General features: G+C 40.3%; 1 protein-coding gene across 6 annotated transcripts in view; it reads right to left on the reverse strand.

Annotated features, from left to right (window-relative positions):
• The window catches only part of NFYC (nuclear transcription factor Y subunit gamma), a 66,908-nt gene that overhangs the window by 42,915 nt on the left and 5,781 nt on the right, over positions 1 to 18,212 (reverse strand). The window contains exon 1 of one of the 6 annotated variants that reach the window (XM_047082604.1): positions 7,565 to 7,660. The exons of the other annotated variants lie outside the window; for them this stretch is intronic. The gene's annotated coding sequence lies outside the window, so the exon portion shown is untranslated. Of the gene's footprint in view, positions 1 to 7,564; positions 7,661 to 18,212 lie in introns of those variants that run through there. 6 annotated transcript variants of the gene reach the window in all.

Here is an 18,212-nt window from a genome sequence, read left to right on the forward strand (position 1 = left end):
CTTCTGGTCCTTCTGTCTATTTTCTCCCTTGATTCTCTCTCATCTTTTCCCCAGGTTCAGCCATAATCTCTACAGCCTAAATTCCAAGTATACATTACCAGTTCTGCTATTCCTCCAGTCCTGCATGTTGGACCTCCCAACTGGAAAGCCACCCAGAATTCAAACTCAAACTCCATGTGTCCAAATTCTTCCTCTTTCCCCAAACCTGCTCCAACTTTTCAGTTTCTATCTTCCAGTCACCTAGGCTTGAAACCTCAGAGTTGTCCTAGACTCTGTTGTTCAATTCTAATCAATTCCAGGTTCTGGAGTAACAGTGTCCAACAGTGTCCATCTCCTGACCTTTCTTCATATGGCCACTATCTCTATTCAGGCCCTCATCATCTCCATATAATAACAAATATGATGATCATAATACCTAATACTGGTTTAGTGCTGTGTGTCAGGTACTAGCATACCTGACTTTTCACCCCCATAACAATCCTGTAAGGGTTGTGAACCCAGTATGCAAACTCACTGCATTGTTCACTGTTTCTGGTGCCTTCTACTCAAATTCTACTCATGTCTACATAATAAATACATAATAAATCTCTTCATAAATCTTATAAAAGCACACACCTGAGACTGCCACATCAATCTATTACCCCAGATCTTCAACGGTTCACCAATTCAAGCAGAGATGGTTCAAATTTCTTGACAGTCAAGGCCCTCCAACAGCAGACCCCAACTTACTTCTCCAGACTTCTTTTTCCACTCCCTCCTGTCCCTAACTCATCTCCTTATATGGTCTAAGCAGACTGGACCATTCACTGCTCTCTTCGGCACATGCTGCACTTTTTCAGTCATGACCTTGCTCCTCCTTTCCCCATGCTTGGAATGCCCTTGTTCTTACCTCCCTGAGTCCAACGCTCAGTTAAACTGCCTTCCTTCATTCCTAAGTCAGAAGTAGAGGTCTCCCCTCCTCTGAATTGTGTCCTTTGCTTGTACTTTCCATATCAGTTTCATGTACTGGATATACATCCTCTGTTTCTCCTACCAGATTGTTAGGTCCTGGAGTAAAATGTTATTTGTGCACGTTTTTAAGTCTCCACGTATAAGACATGCGTGCGTGCTCAATCAGTGAAAGAAAGTATAGAGAGTACACCTTTGGGACTTCCTCGTAGGTAAGAACTATACAGGTTAAGGAGATAAAGGAAAAATTCATTCTATCTGGGGTATTTCCAGTCAAGCAGGTCTTGCTTTAGTTTTCTATGTAAATGAAATGATGAAGACAGACCAAATGATAATACTTCCAAGAAAAAAGGTAACCAAGCGAATCGGCACTGCTGTTCGCTATGGTTTGTCTCCTTTCTTCCTTTGAACTAAAGAATACAAGGTCATAAACTATGTCATGCCACTTTAAGGTTAAACATTTACTAGACTTTTTTTCTTTAGTTTTGCATTTACACTGGAATTTACCTTTATTTCTTACCCTTCAAGTGCCCTTTTTCACTACAGAGTGCAGCACTGTAACTCAATTCATAGCGAACAATCAACAGAGGAAAACTTTTGGTCACTTATTGAACAGTGGGGTCTGGCTTTGGGACACCAAGGGGAGAGACAGGAAGAGAAGAATGATAATACAAACCAATCTGACCAAGTTCTAAAGATCTGGGCCCAACAGTGAGGCAGCAGAGAGAAGAGATTAAAAAGAAAACTAAGCTTCTGGGAAATTCAGACATGAGGAAGATACTATCCAGCTGTGTCTATTCTAATTTTCAGACACGGTATGCCTCAGCACTTAAACATTACATAAGATGCACATCATTCAGGCTCTCATTCTTTCAATGAATTGTAACTTTAATTCAAATATATAGGGGCGCCTGGGTGGCTCAGTCGGTTAAGCGTCCGACTTCAGCCAGGTCACGATCTCGCAGTCCGTGAGTTCGAGCCCCGCGTCGGGCTCTGGGCTGATGGCTCAGAGCCTGGAGCCTGTTTCCGATTCTGTGTCTCCCTCTCTCTCTGCCCCTCCCCCGTTCATGCTCTGTCTCTCTCTGTCCCAAAAATAAATAAATGTTGAAAAAAAAAAAATTAAAAAAAAAAAAAAAAAAACAAATATATGAAGGTGGTGAAAAGAAATGCAACTACAAAGAAAAAATGTTGGGGCGCCTGGGTGGCTCAGTCGGTTAAGCGGCCGACTTCAGCTCAGGTCATGATCTCACGGTCCGTGAGTTCGAGCCCCACGTCGGGCTCTGTGCTGACAGCTCAGAGCCTGGAGCCCGTTTCAGATTCTGTGTCTCCCTCTCTCTCTGACCCTCCCCTGCTCATGCTCTGTCTCTCCCTGTCTCAAAAATAAATAAACGTTAAAAAAAAAAATTTAAAAAAAAAAAAAGAAAAAATGTTAAAGGTTCAGGGGGCACCTGGTGGCTCAGGTCATCATCTTGCAGTTCACGATTTCGAGCCCCACATCAGGCTCTGTGTTGACAGCTTAGAGCCTGGCGCTGCTTCAGATTATGTGTCTGTCTGTCTCTCTCTCTCTGCCCCTCTCCTGCTTGCACTCTCTCTCAAAAATAGAAACAAACATTTAAAAATAAGTAAATAAAATGAAAGTTTCAAGTAGATTATAGTCTATCAGAGAATGCAAAATAAGAACAAAACCAAATCCACAACTACCCAAACACACACGTGCAGACACACAATACAACTGTTGGTGGTAAAGATTAAAGTCAACATAGTTAAAATATTATTTGGGGAGTATACAGATAACGATTTCTATTTCAGTCTTGTCGAATGCTTAAAATGATCCTGAGGGGCACACGGGTTGCTCAGCCAGTTAAGCGTGGGACTCCTGATTTCAACTCATCACAATCTCACAGTTCATGAGTTCAAGGCCCACATTGGGCTCTGCACTGACAGCATGGAGCCCACTTGGGATTCTCACTCTCTCCCTCTCTCTCTGCCCCTCCCCTGCTCATGCTCTCTCTCTCTCAAAATAAATAAATAAATGTTAATAAATAAACAATAAAATAAAACGATCCTGAGACCTTAGTTATAAATACCAGTTGACTCACTTGAACAACCAGGCCCAAACTTGTTTGGGAGTTAGCTTGTCTGTAAGATGTATTCACCACCACCACCACCACCACCAAAAAAACAAAACTAAACAAAACAAAAACCCAACTAACTGGCATGCAGGTGTTGTGTTTGTACACCTTAGTTTACTTCCTTGTAATATATGAAAGTAACCAGCTCTCTGGGACACCTCAGCCAGGTGGACACCATTAGCTTCCTAGCTGATTCTCTACTTTCTGAATAAGCAACTGGCTGAGACAAGAAATCTTCATATCCCAAAAGGGACTATAAGTCTGCTGCCACAGCAGACTTTCTAACCAACAGACTCCACATGGAGACTTCTGAACCTCTTACCTAGCCCATTTTCTCTGTTCCTTCTGTGTTCAAACAGCAAACCTGTATGGATATGCCAAAAGGAAGAGAAATATGAAAAATAAAAAGTAAAGAAACCTGGAATGAACTAAGTGGGAGCTGAATCTCTGAATCTGCATAGGCCAGTCATTAAAAAGCTGACAAGACTGGGGCACCTGCGTGGCTCAGTTGGCTAAGGGTCTGACTTCGGCTCAGGTTGTGATCTCACGTTTTTTTCATGAGTTGGAGCCCTGCATCAGACTCTGCGGAGCCTGCTTCAGATTCTGTCGCCCTCTCTCTGTCCCTCTCCTGCTTGCTCTCTCTCTCTGTCAAAAATAAACATTAAAATTAAAAATTAAAAAAAAAAAAAAAGGCTGACAGACAAGGGCACTTAACCTCTCTGGGCATCAACTTCCCCACTTTACAAGAAAGGAAGTAGACTAGATCCTGAAATGATTTCCATCAGCTTAAGAGTATAAAAACTCTGTATGCATATGTTATTGGGGATAGAAATAGGCAAAAATAAATCCACTCATGAAGAAGACCACGTATAAATGATTGGCTTTAAGAATGCTTTTGGGGTTACTGATGCCTCCACGAAAAGTATATAGCTTCTCTAAAAGGAGATCTCATTTTGTTTTAGGAACAGAAAGCCCACAGTGACCATGACTGTTGTTTTCAAATATACACATCCCTGGAAGCGGACTTTTATTTGGAGAGGCCAATGCCAATTTTGGCAAACCTTATTCTGTGTGAATGATTCTTTCAATGCACAGAAAGGAGGCAGACATCAATGCTGACTGACCACGCCTGAGAGGAAGTGACTTAATAGGACAGGAAATCAAATAGATCACAAAATATCCACCCCACCCCAGGGGAAGAAAAAGAGTCCTAAAAATAGAGGACACCAGGCATGTAAAATGGGTGATAAAGAACCCCCCCTGGGTTTCCACCATTTATCTTGGAAATTTATCTCTGTCACAATATGTATCAGCTATGTGAAATTCATGCTAGTGCTTATATTTTGATGAGAGACCAACTATTTTATTTTTTTCAGTTTTTATCCCAACATTGACTGGTTTGCTACTACTTTGCAAGCTATAACTACCTCCCAAGCTTGAAAACTGACCAAAAAAATCATATGACCACAAAGCAAACAACAACAAAAAATGGCTCCAGTTTACTTTATAAATATTTGGTGCACAAACTAAAAGTGTAACCTCTGCTTAGTAAACATCTGCAACTAACTATTAGAACTCACCTGCTCACCTGCGTTATAACACAAATCAGAACAGGTTCCCAGTTTCTACTCTGAGAGGTTCCTAAATCTAGTTAAGGGTTTTTTAAAAATCAGCATTCCCATTTCATCTTACTCTGAGAGACTCTTAATTTTTGAAAAAGGGGTTAAAATTCTTTCAAAGGAATCCTGGTAAGGGAAGGTTTGATGGTCTCAACATATGAATTACATAGGATCATCTCAGCACAAACGGGAATGTGCACGTGAAGGCACATGGAACTGGCTTACAAAGACATGTGTCCAATTTAAGCAAACTCCTTTGTAAAAATATTAAAATACTGGCATTCTTTTCTCTGATGCCCATCTATCTTCCTAAGTATTTAACACCCCTCCCCCAACAGTCTGGATTAGTAACAACTTATATTAATGTAGCAATTCAGAATTTGCAAAAGCACTTTGACATACATGAGCTCATTTGAGCCTCACCACTAAATAGGAAGGTGCTATTTTTAGGCCCCATTTTTACATGTGAGGAAGCTGACACTAAATGGCTGACTTGCCCAAGCTCACAAAGCTGGTGATAGCTGAGTGGAACCTGAACACAGGTCTCCTGACTTTAAATAGCCTGCTTTTGCTACTACACCATACTACTTCATACACTGTAATCAGAGTAAACAAATGCCCAAATCTAAGACCCCATCTAAGCCTCACCCATCCCTATACACCAACCCCTAGTCTAAGTTATAGTTAGCTCTAGAAGGCCTTTGCTCCTTATGGAAGTAGAGTTTCCTTCCTTTTTCTGGGAAACATTTATCTGGCTAAAGTATTAAATGAGGAGATCACATAAAGACCATTTGGCATATACTGGAAGATTTCTCAGTCACCAGGAGTTCTGCATAGGCATGCCTATATGCATTTTTCCAGGTAGTGGGTCAGATTCTCAAGAGTCCATGATTCTGAAAGGTTAAGAACCCAAGCTAGAGGCAATAGCCACATATCTTTCCAAGAAGCTAAATCCACAAAGTTCTCAAGAGAAAGAGTTTTTATCAAGGCCTCGTACTGTGCCCCACTTATTCTGCCTTGCCTGCTCCAGGCCCTCTCCCAGGCTAAGAGTCATTCAGTATCTACGAGTTTTTTAAATCATACATAAAACCTGGAGCAACTGGTAACATATAAATCAATGACTTATAAAAAATAAATGGAAATTAATTACCTGTTAAAATGTAATCCTTAACACATACTCCTTTCTCTTATGATTTAACTTCCCAGAATGAGTCTTCTTACCATAAGCATTCCAATTCCCCCAAAGAAGTTTTACAAACATAACTGCTTTGAACTCCTGAAATGCCATTCTTCACTAAAGAACCCTCTAGATTACACAGAAGACAAGGTAGCGTGCAAGGAATTCTGAATCTGTTAGGCAGTTCACTCAACTATCATACCAAAAGGATTTAGAATTTTTTTGCTGGGGGAAGGAACGGAGAAGAGTGGGAGAGAGAATGAATGCAGCCCCATTGTCTTATTGCTTGAAAACTCCTAATCTGAATCTATAACATATTCCTACTAACCACTCGACTTGAACATCAGAAGTACAGTCTCTTTTCATCTTAAATAGAGCTTTTCAGTCTAAATCTGTATAAACAAACTTTGTCCTTCAATCTTTCAACTCCTCGGCAGTTTTTCAAGGTCACTTTTGCGAGCAACGACACAGGCCTGCAGCTAGCAACTTTCACTGCAACACCACTCCAATTCAAAGAGCCCCGAATCTAAACCCCTATCGATCCTCTCAGGTAAATTCCCTTACAGGAGGGGAAGCCAGGGGAAGGCAAATCAACACCCTCCAAACTTCTCTACTAGGGCCTGTTCCTTTTCCCTACCCAGAGACTGAGTACTGCTGGCTCACTGCTCCACACTGAGTCTGCTGCAGAAATGTTCCAATGACCTTCATTCCATATTTGCAAATAAGAAGAAAACAAAGAACTGCTTTTTAAAATCAAGTGTATTATAGATGTTAGTACACGGGACAGAAGAGTGCACTATTCACAAAAACTGGCTGGTTACTGATTAGCAACCAGCATTAGCTTCCTATCCCTAAAAGAGGGGAAAAATATATCAAGGGCAAAAGATAGGGTTGCCTGTACTCTTAACTTTCCAATTCACAAACTGCAGGTAAATTAGGGTTCGAAATATTTCATACAGAAAATGAAAAGCACTTTGCTCACATCACTTTAAAGAACCAAATCAATGCCTGACAAAAATGTGTGAAATTGACAGAAAAAAGATTTGCTCTTGTCACTGCCAATATAGTGGAAAAGTATGTTCCTCACCAGCATTCTAAGCTCAAATGTGCATTTCAAAACAAAGACTGTTATTTAATTAGTTGGTACGTATCAGAATAGAAGCAGACAGGTAAATCAAGAAAGTTACCGGGAGAATTTCACACTGCCATGTGGGCCTTCACCATTAGAAGCTGCATTCGTGCAAACCGTATTTTCACACAAATTTAGCACAGCAATAGTGTTGCTTCCACCTCTGAAAACACAGATGTCAACAAAGTGCATGGAAACAGAAAAAGTCTTACAACAACTCAGCTTATTCTGTAGGAAAGCTTCAGTGCACTTGAACAAAGGAAAATTATTTGGAAAACAGTTAAGTTTACCCAATGCGAAGAGAAAGTGCCTTGTTTCTGTGTGCCCCTGAAAAATGATTAGCCTTTCTTCATGTACCTGATCTTGTCAATACTCAACTAGGAAAAGAAATCCTAGGTGAAGGGCATGCAAAATCTAAACAGAGCAAGGTATTCTAGGTGCACCAAAAGGTATGCATGGAATGTAAAGTGGCCATTTTCTGAAACAGTGCAACTTGTCTACACTCTCTGAAGCTAAACAGTTTCTACCATTTTAACACAAAACAAAGAATTAAACTTACCGGGAACTGCATTAATTTTACATGTAGTTATTTATATCTCCTCGGACAGGGAGAATTTAAGTCACTCCTAGCCCTCCCCCCCAAAAGGACGGAGGAAACAAAAGGCAGCAGGAGATGCAGAAACCTGAGTCTGGAATGTCCACTCCAGTGAAAACCCGAACAGCTGTCCCCCCACCCCCCAGCAAACTATTCGCCATTTTTCTTTGTCTTTCAGCTGACCCCTGCCTCAGTGAAAAACTCCGAGGCTCCAATGAAGCCCTGCAGCCTCCTTCCACTTTAACAGTCAAAGGCATTCAATCTAGCATGCTATTTGACACCAAACCTTGCCTCCAGAGTGGTCCCATTGGCTGAGCTGCTTTATCAGCTAAGAACACAAAGCCATGATTGGCTGTTCACGTCATCAGTTACCTCCTTTGTACACTTCCTGTTTTAAAGTTACCTTGAGAAGCAGAACAGGGGTCAGATCCAGACTTCAAACTACAGGGAACTGAAGGCTTGGAAATGCCTGGCAAATGCACACAGCAGATGCACTAGGGCCTCTTGTGCTTCCAAAACACAGGAAACTGCAAATTTACAATTGTTCTTTAAAATCACACGAAAGGGTTGTTACAGTTCCCACCCAAAGGATTTCTTATTGGCTGTCAGAGTTCCATTTAAAAAATTTAAGGTAATTTAACTGCTTCTGATTGGCCATCAAAGATGTCTGTAAGATATTGCTACAGTATCCTATGGCAGTAAACCAGAGAAGCAATGTGCACAAGATCTGAAAGTTGTGGCTTAACTATCTACAGTTTTCTGTTGAGCATTAACAGAAGAAGAAAAAGAAACCAGGGTGGGCTCATCAAATAGCTCCAGAGAAAATGTAACCTCTTTAACAGCTGTTACAAAGAGTGATACCAATGGCCTTACAACAGTTTGTAGGATTTCTAAAAAGGAATCTGTCATCTTGTCCCTGGTAATTTTAAAAGCACATATTAGTGCTAGGAAAAATCACCTTACTTTGAAACACAAACTAACCTAAACAGGAAAATTCTGCAGTAATGTCAGAAGGTAGTGACAGGGACAGTGGCATTGCCAAAAAGTCTACCAGGAACCCAAGAGGGAAATATAATAATAAAGGGCGGGGTGGCAGAGATAGAACACACCAGTGATTACACTGTTTAAAGCATATTATAGTTTGGATTAATTTATTTAGGATGGTCATAAAATGTTTATCAGCTTTTAATCTTACAGAGTTCTGATATCATGGAAGATAAACTTTTTACCACATTTTCAAGAATAAGTGGCAGGAATAAGCCCAGGAAAGATACTGTAAGTACTGCAGTTATGGAAAACATTCTGGGGTGCTGAGGTTTACCAGTGGTCAAAGATTTGCTTATGGATTTTGTGCCCAACTGTTGAGGTTTTAAGAGGAACCTCCTAAAAAAAGGTGAAAATCAGTTAACATGTCTTCTTTTCTTTTTACAAAATGGGTCAAATAGAAACACTGCACTATTACTGAAAGTTCTGAACAATCTCCTTAGAACTGCTTCCTCCCATGAAAACTAAGCATCCCAGGATGAAACAAACACGACTGTTTGCTCAGGACGAGTCCTTCTCTAGAAATACCTCAGCTGACCTTACATGAAAAGTCATCATGGGCATATGCAGAGATGTGGCAGAGTCCTGAAATAGAAGCAAGGTGGTCGGGGTCCCTAGGTGGGTCAGTTAGTTAAGCCTCCAACTTCAGCTCAGGTCATGATCTCACGGTTAATGGGTTCGAGCTCCACATAAGGCTCTGTGCTAACAACTCAGAGCCTGGAGCCTGCTTCAGATTCTGTGTCTTCCTCTCTCTCTGCCCCTCCCCTCCTCACACTCTTTCTCTCTCTTCCAAAAATGAACATTTTTAAAAAATTAAAAAAAAAAAAAGCAAGGTAGTCCGCCTAATCACTTTGCCATCCATATTAACTTCTCTACACACATTCTAACTCATTTCTCAAACTGCAATGAATTAATTTCTGAACACCAATTAGTGCCAGGTTCTATGCTAGATATTTTACAGACTTTCCCCCTTCTAATCCTCACTATCCTCTTTTATATGTGAAAAAGAGTGAGGTTCACAAAGTTTAACAACTGGCCCCTAGCCATACATCTAGAATGCAAACTCAGGTCCCAACCTAGGGCGGTATTCTTTCTATTGTACCACAAGGCTGACACCAAGACATGGAACACCCCAGGGCACATCCAAGGAAATTCTTAGGAGTCACATATATGTAGAGGTAGCATAAACTGTTAAACCCACCTTCATTAATCTAAAAATTAGAAATCTGACTGATGTTGAACTTCACCTGATGGTTAGAGACCTAGCTGAGTATATGACAAAATAGCACCCTATAAGTTGATACGCATTTTACTACTGAAGTATTAGGGGCATTTAACCAGTAGCAAATCACATTTATAATTTATCAGGACTTGGAACAACTAATGATTAAATCATTAACACAAAATAAACTGTTACGGGATTGTGTGGCGATTTTACTGTGGCATCTAAATAAGAGTTTAGTTATGCCAACAGGGTGTGTTGTAGGAAGACTGCTGAAGCTACAGAACTGCAGGTATTATAGTTCTTTTCTCAGAAGTTTCGATCCCAGATTCTGAATAGCTACCAGCCTGAGAAGAGAAAGCAGAGGGCCAAAAAGCCAGTTGTGTCTCATCCACACTAGAGTCTTTCAACCCCTCAACACTGGAGGTCAAGTCGGCTGGAAGGAAGCAAAGAAGCTTATATGAGGTGGGAAGCAGAGGAAGAGGGAGAACATTCATATCGCTGACTATTAATTAGTTATCACTAGGGAAAAACAACTAAGCACCTGGGAATCAGGCAGAGCTTATTTCAAATTCTGACTCCTCTGCTTATTAACTGTATGACACTGAACTAACCCTGAGCCTCAGCTTCCTCATCTGTAATACATGGATGTCACCATTCTATATCCAGAGCCACCATAAGTATTAAATGAGTTAACACATGTATATTGTATTGTGCCTAGTAAGCACTGAAAAACTGTAAAGTGCTAGAAGTCATCCAGTCCAAATTCCTTGTTTTATACAGGGTTAAGATGCAGAAAGGTCTCTCTCCTTAAGGCCCCAAAGCTACTAGGAGGGGCTGTCTCTCCTCCATCTCCAGCATACCCTGCAACCCTGCAGAAAGCAACTCCTAAGCCATAAAGGGCAGTGTGGGAGGACTCCCAGCTGCTACAAAAAATCTTCCCCATGCTTTTCATCACCCATCCAGGCCAAGATTTGGTTGTTGTTCCACGTGCCCATCCTTTGATTCTGAGTTTGATATACCCGATTAAACCAAACATGTCCCTTAATACTCTGTGAATACCTTTGGCATAGTTTTTATTAGTTCTTGGAAGGTTTGCAAGAAAACCACTCGAACCCCTATTTCTCATCAACAGCCACCTTACTAGAATTCAAGCTACTAGTGGGAAGAGAACTGAAATTATCCTAGAATTTCCATCTGGCGGCTTACTATACTGTACTTACTTACTATAGCTTTCCCTTCTCTAGCCTGTTGTTACTGTGGACTAACAGCCTCATGGGATCTCTGGAATTCCAACTCACATTCTTCCCTGGTCCTGGATATCAGCAGCCCTCTGCAACAGACAACTGCATTGTCTTGCCCTAAAAAACACCCAGATCACTATGAGGCAAAATGACTGCCTCTGGTTACCTGGTTCAAGGTCTCAAAGTAGGCAGCATGGGAAATGATGCTCTTGGTCAGAAAACTGATTCTGAATCATAGCTACCTATTTACTGGCTGTTTATCCATCCCTAAGCTCACTTCTTCATGTATAAAATGGAAAAAAAAAAAAATAACACCAAACCGTGGGAGCATTGAGGTTTAAAATTTTTTTTTTTTTCAAATTTTTATTTATTTTTGGGACAGAGAGAGACAGAACATGAACGGGGGAGGGGCAGAGAGAGAGGGAGACACAGAATTGGAAATAGGCTCCAGGCTCTGAGCCATCAGCCCAGAGCCCGACGCGGGGCTCGAACTCACGGACCGCGAGATTGTGACCTGGCTGAAGTCGGACGCTCAACCAACTGTGCCACCCAGGCACCCCAGAGGTTTAAATGATATAAGGTCAAAGCACTCAGCATTAACACCTAGCATGTGGTAGATACTCAATAACATCTAAATATACACTTGACTATAGCATTTATCACACATTATAATTACTTTTAACCATGTCTCTATTACCAGAGGAAGGCTTCTTGAAGTTAGTGGCTGTGTTTTATTTATATCCACATATATCCCCAATACATCAAACCCAACCTTAGCCACAGTGTCAATGAAGTAATGAGTAATGAGGACTGAGGAAAACTGGAGCGCGTATGTCCCATCTGAAGGGGCAGCTACTATTCAGCTCCAACTGACAAAAGCCATGAAGGAATACTAGTCCACTGTAGCAAGAGCCCCAGAGTCAATAAAAGAAACAAAAGTCAGATCCTGAACACAAAAAGCTGATGCCAGAACAGCTCTTGCTCTGGGATCCTGAGGAATGACTGAAGGACCAGAGTTATGACAGAAGTTGGCCTTAACCACCCTGATAATTCTTGTCAAGGACAGTCTTGTTCAGTCCCCCAAGATTACCTATCTTGGAAGTTATGCTGTATCAATCACATCAGAAGCAGAAATAGCAGCAAAGAAACTGGGCTCTTCAGTGCCCTGAACATTTTATTGATGTTGTCCCTAACTGACTTAGTAAAGTAAGTACACTTAGAAGCCTCAAGAAATATCAGACAACCTCTAGAGAAAAATGAACTTTTCGTATGTTATGATATGAATACAAAGCCATATTCACTTAACTATTAAATACATTGTGTGACTTATATACTAAGTTGATGAGATGGATGTATAAAGCAGTATTGTACTGATGTTATCAGTTAGGCAGATGGGCTATTTTTTTAAGAATACCTTTAAAGCAACCACTCAGAATCAAACACTGTATTTTGCTTATGTCAGTTAGAAACAAGGCTGAGTTAGTCTTTTAATACCATCTAACATATTGTATAATAATATTATACAAACTGCTTTGTAATTTTCACTTAAATATGTGAACAATTTTCCATATCAAATCTGTATCTATATCATTTACAATTGGAGTATATTCCATTGAATGGCTATACCATAATTTTCTATCAGTTTTATATTAATAACTTCACTGTCTACAATGTTTTGTGGTTTTTTTTTACCTTTTGATGTATGACACACAATGTTACACTAGTCTCAGGTGTGTAACATAGTGATTCAACTTCTCTAGGTGTTATGTTATGCTCACAAGTATAGCTACCATCTGTCACCACACAACACTATTACAGTATCATTGACTATATTCCCTATGCTGTGCTTTTCACTCTTCTGATTTATTCATTCCATAACTAGAAGCCTATTATCTCTCACTCCCCTTCACCCATTTTGCCCACCACCCGCCACTCTGGCAACCATCAATTTGCTCTCTGTACTCATAGGTCTGATTCTGCTTTTCTGTTGTTCATTAGTTTTGTTTTTTAGCTTCTACATATAAGTAAAAATCATATAATATTCATCTCTCTGACTTATTTCACTGAGCATGATATCCTCTAGGTCCATCCATGTTGTTGCAAATGGCACAATCTAATCCTTTTAAATGGCTATGTAATATTCCACTGTGCATGCATGTATGTGTATGTGTGTATACACACATCTTCCTTATCCACTTGTCTACTGATGGACACCTAGCTTCCACATCTTGGCTACTGTAAATAATACCAAGGATGCAATGAACATAGGGGTACATATATCTTTTTGAATTAGTGTTTTCATCTTCTTTGGGTAGATATCCAGCAGAATTATTGGACCATACAGTATTTCTATTTTTAATTTTTTGAAGGAAAAAAAACAGCACACAAAGGTTCCTTTTTCTCCACATCCTTGCCAACACTTATTTCTTGTCTTTTTGATTTTAGCCATTCTGACAGGTGTAAGGTGGTATACCTCATTGGGTTTTGGTTTGCATTTTCCTGACGATTAGTAATGTTGAGCATCTTTTCACGTGTTTGTTGGCCATCTATATGTCTTCCTTGGAAAAATGTCTTTTTGGGTCCTCTGCCCATTTTTTAACTGGACTGTTTACTTTTTGGTGTTGAGATGCAGACATTTTTTTAATATACTTTAGATATTAATCCCTCAGTATCTTCAATTTTAAAATATTGTAAATAGCATCACAGAGAACATCTATTATGCCCATTCCTTATACCCTCATTATCCCTTCCAGAACCACCGCAATGACTTCATAAATAGTATCATTTTGTCTGGTTGAAGGAAAAAATATATACAAACATGAAAGCCAGATTGTTTGAATGTTAAATCTTTCCAGTTTCAATTTTGGTTCAGTTTTTTTTTTTTTTTAATTATAAGCAGACCAAAGAAAATTAAGGGCTGCCAGATTGTAGCTTCTGACCCATTTCTTTCACCTGACTTGGTCCTGAACAACTATTAGTTATTTCCCAAACCAAATCCACCTTCGAGGTTTAAAAAAGTGTGTCCACACATTTTCAAAAGAATCTGACAGAAGTTCTGAAGATAACCCCCAAAGAACCCCAAAGTCCCAGAAACATTTTGAGCAATGATAGTATCATTAGAATAAGGAATATAGCGCTGATGCCCAGTAAATCACTGCTCAACAAATTAATGAAGTAAACTAATAAATGAGACCTTAAGTGGATTATAAATTCTGAATTTTTTTTTTTTTTTTAATGCTTGAGAGAAAGCGAGAGAGAGCCAGTGGGGAGGGGGAGACAGAGAGAGAGGGAAAGACGGAGAACCTCAAGAAGTCTCCACACTGTCAGCACAGAGCCCAACGTGAGGCTTGTCATGAACTATGAGATCATGACTGGAACCAAAATCAAGAGTCAGACACTTAAGCAACTAAGCCACCCAGGGGCCCCCTGAATTACTCTTTTTTTTTTTTTTTTTTTAAGTTGAGAGATAGAGAGAGAGAGAGAGAGAGAGAATGTGAGTGGGGGAGGGGCAGAGGGAGAAGGGAACAGAGGGTCCAAAGCAGGCTCCACGATGACAGCAGCAAGCCCAATGCGCACCTCGAACACGGAACCGTGAGATCATGACCTGAGCCAAAGTCGAACGCTCAACCAACTGAGCCACCTAGGCGCCCCTGAATTACTTGTTTTTAAAAATAAATTATATTCTCCAAAGCATAAATTAAGACCAATGGATGGAAAACTATTCTAGAAAACTATTCTATTCTCTCAGAGCTGTCCAAAGATGGCACAAGCTGCTTCAGAAGCTATGGATGGGGTTGTTAGCACAGGCTGTTTGAACACTTGACAGGAATATGTAAAGACAAGATGAAAAAGAGCAGCCATGTGGAGAAGCAGGGGGGAAAAAACAGTCTTTGCAGCTAGACAGATTTAGATTCTAATCCCTCTTCACCTCTTTTTAGCTGAGTAACCTCAAACTAGGTATTTAACCCCACTGAGGCCAATTTCCTAAACCATAAACCATCTTGCAAGGCTGTAAAGATTAAGGAAACTTTCACTCATTCAATAAATACTTAGGTGTAGGCATTGTGCTAAGACGTGGGGATCCTAAACAATACAGTCCCTGTCCTCAATGAGACTAAAGTCTATTATAACAAAGAGGAAAATTAAAACAGGCAATCATAGTGCTCTATGTTAAGAGTTACAACAGGAACAAATGCATAGTACAGGACATAAGCAGAGCCCCTTAGCCCATGGCCTAACTCAATTTCAGGCCAGTCAGAAATGGCTTCTTGGGAGATTTAAATCCTAAGAATAGGAACTTAATGAGACAGACAAAGAAACTGCATGTGCAAAGGCCTGGAGCTGACATAAAGCATTACATTCCTGAAAGGGCTATAGTTTGGTATGGCAGTAGCCCAGGGGCAAAAGGCTACAAGTTAACTCAGAAACATGAACAGGGCTGGACAAGACTACGATACTAGAACTTTATTCTAAGGGACAACAGTGAGCCATTGAAGAGTTTAAGCATGGGACTGGCACAATCAGAATTACCCTTTTATTTTTTTTTAATTCTTTTTAACGTTTATTTATTATTGAGAGACAGAGAGCAGGGGAGGGGTAGAGAGAGGGGGAGACACAGAATCCGAAGCAGGCTCCAGGCTCTAAGCTGTCAGCACAGAGCCCGATGCGGGACTCGAACTCACAAATTGTGAGATCATGACCAGAGCCGAAGTCAGTCGCCCAACCAGCTGAGCCACCCAGGCGCCTCTCAGAATTACCCTTTTAAAAGATCATTTGGGGTACAGTATGGAGAAGTGGGACCGGGTGGGAGACTGGCAGCTCTAGACAGATAGCAGGGAAAACAAGACACTGCAGTACTCTAGTTACCAGGAAACATAGCAGTGCAGATGTTGAAAAGTAGATGAATGGGAAATATTAAGAAGGTAAAAATAAATAAATAAATAAATAAATAAATAACATGAAGACCAGTGGTTAATAATGCACGTAGAACACCACCATCGACATAAACAGCAAGTGCACAAAAAAATGGTAGCTGCCACCAGTGTCACGGATGCTGGCAACAGGGTTAGATGGCCTTTGAAATAATATTCACCCCTAAGAGTCCATGTTACTTTGGAGACCTGTGTTGTATGTTCCCAGAAAAATCCTTTTCCGCTACTGGCCAAACTATCCTCTACAAAAGATTCATTTTTTACTCATAAGCTCTCTGCACTAGAACTGCTCAACTGGGCCCCACTACACCCCAGTCATAACATGAAATACTTATTAGATGTTCTCACGAACAGGGTTCCATGGCCAAATATGTCCAAGAAACACTGCATTATGTATCCTCTCTCTTGAAGGGTCATAAGGTACGTAAACACAAAGGCCCTGAATACTAATTCTGCAGTAAAGAAATGCATTTCACTTTAGCTATCATTTTGTCAAGGATCCTTTTTTCAACTCCAGAGGATATTTATTACATTGTATAAGAACTAAACTTCAATGAAACAGTTTAGGAAATGCTGCGCTAAGCTGCCTTACAGATTTTAGCCGAATGAAAAGATTACAGGCAACTCTATTCTGACCACCTTCCAAAATGGTTGGAGTTTTACACACATTATGGCCTTTCTCTTTTAATTTAGTCCTACTAAAAATGACATTAAATATCACCATAAATAGCAATCCTCTGCCTCCCAAATTACTGCCAACCAAGTGTGCTTTGCTTTTTAAAAAGGCCACAACTTTGTCAGCTGATAATGAGCAAATTCTAAGCCACTTACCCTTCAGGGTACAGCAATAATTTTTAACACAGTTAAAAATGACAAAGATGTTCAACTGTGCAGATTGCACGTACTTTCACTTTCCTCTCCTAAATGAATTGATCACACCACTAGTGAGGATAGGTCTTAACATTGGGCAAAGAATCTCACTTCATACAGATCACTGGACAATTTGCAGCTCCTGAGGAAAGGGTGAGCAATAACAGAAACTGTGAAAACCTTCAGTACAGTAGTCCCTCCTGATCTATAGGAGATACGTTCCAAGACACTACTCGCGCCCTGCCCAGGAGATGCCTGAAACTGCAGATAGTACCAAACCCTATTTACAATTCATTTCTTCCATACACACACACCTAAGATAAAGTTTAATTTATAAATTAGGCGCAGTAAGAAATAATAATAATAAAATAGAACAATTATAACAATATACTGTAATAAAAACTATGTGAATGTGGTCTCTTTCTGCCTCAAAATCTTACTGCTCTGCACTCACCCTTCTTGTGATGCTGCTAAATAAGATGCCTTCGTGATGAGCTGAAGTGACGTGAGGACAGACATTGTGATAGGGCACTGGGCTACTACTGATCCTCTGACAATAGTCAGCAGAGGATCATCTGCTTCTGGACCGCGGTTGACCATGGGTAACCGAAACCGTAGAAAGCGAAACCACAGGTAATGGGTGGGACGACTTTAACTCTAATAGATTTAAGCCAGTGACATCATACAAAATATTCCATACTCCGATATCATTCCCTATGAGTCACTGAGGCATTCATCGAAGCACTGGTCAAGATCACTATTTATAGCTCATACCCATGAATGTACTTAAGATTAATTCTTAAATCTGATCTGTAACAAGATATCGTTGATTTTAAATGGAGAGTATTCATCTAATGAGGACACCTTATGTACCTTGGACATGAAGATCTGAACCTTTAAGGTAAACCTATTCCACTGGAAACATTCAAATGCAAAGGTTAGCCTAGTCCCTCTCTCTAAACTGCACCTGAAGTTTATCCATTAGAAAGCTCTCACAGTATAAAAGTACACTGAATTTAGAAGTAATCTGTCTGCAAACAAGTAAGGACTTAACCCAAAACAGAAAATACAACTCTCACACTGAAAATGAGCACAAATGTTGCCTCACTGTTATCAGGTACATCACTGCTAAAACATGGAGAAGTGTGGGAAGGGTGCAGCAAATTTCGCAACCTGGCAAAAAATTTCTGCAGGCAGACAGACTTTTTTTCTTGAACCATTTTACAATGCTGTCTTCCTGCTTACTTCAAAGAAAATGTTACCAGGTGACTACAAGCCAAACTGACAGTCCCACTTCAACT

This window comes from Lynx rufus, unplaced genomic scaffold, assembly GCF_022079265.1.
Source record: "Lynx rufus isolate CCGP_SWC_20201006 ecotype Redwood Valley unplaced genomic scaffold, mLynRuf1.p SCAF_2, whole genome shotgun sequence".
Lineage (NCBI taxonomy): Eukaryota > Metazoa > Chordata > Mammalia > Carnivora > Felidae > Lynx > Lynx rufus.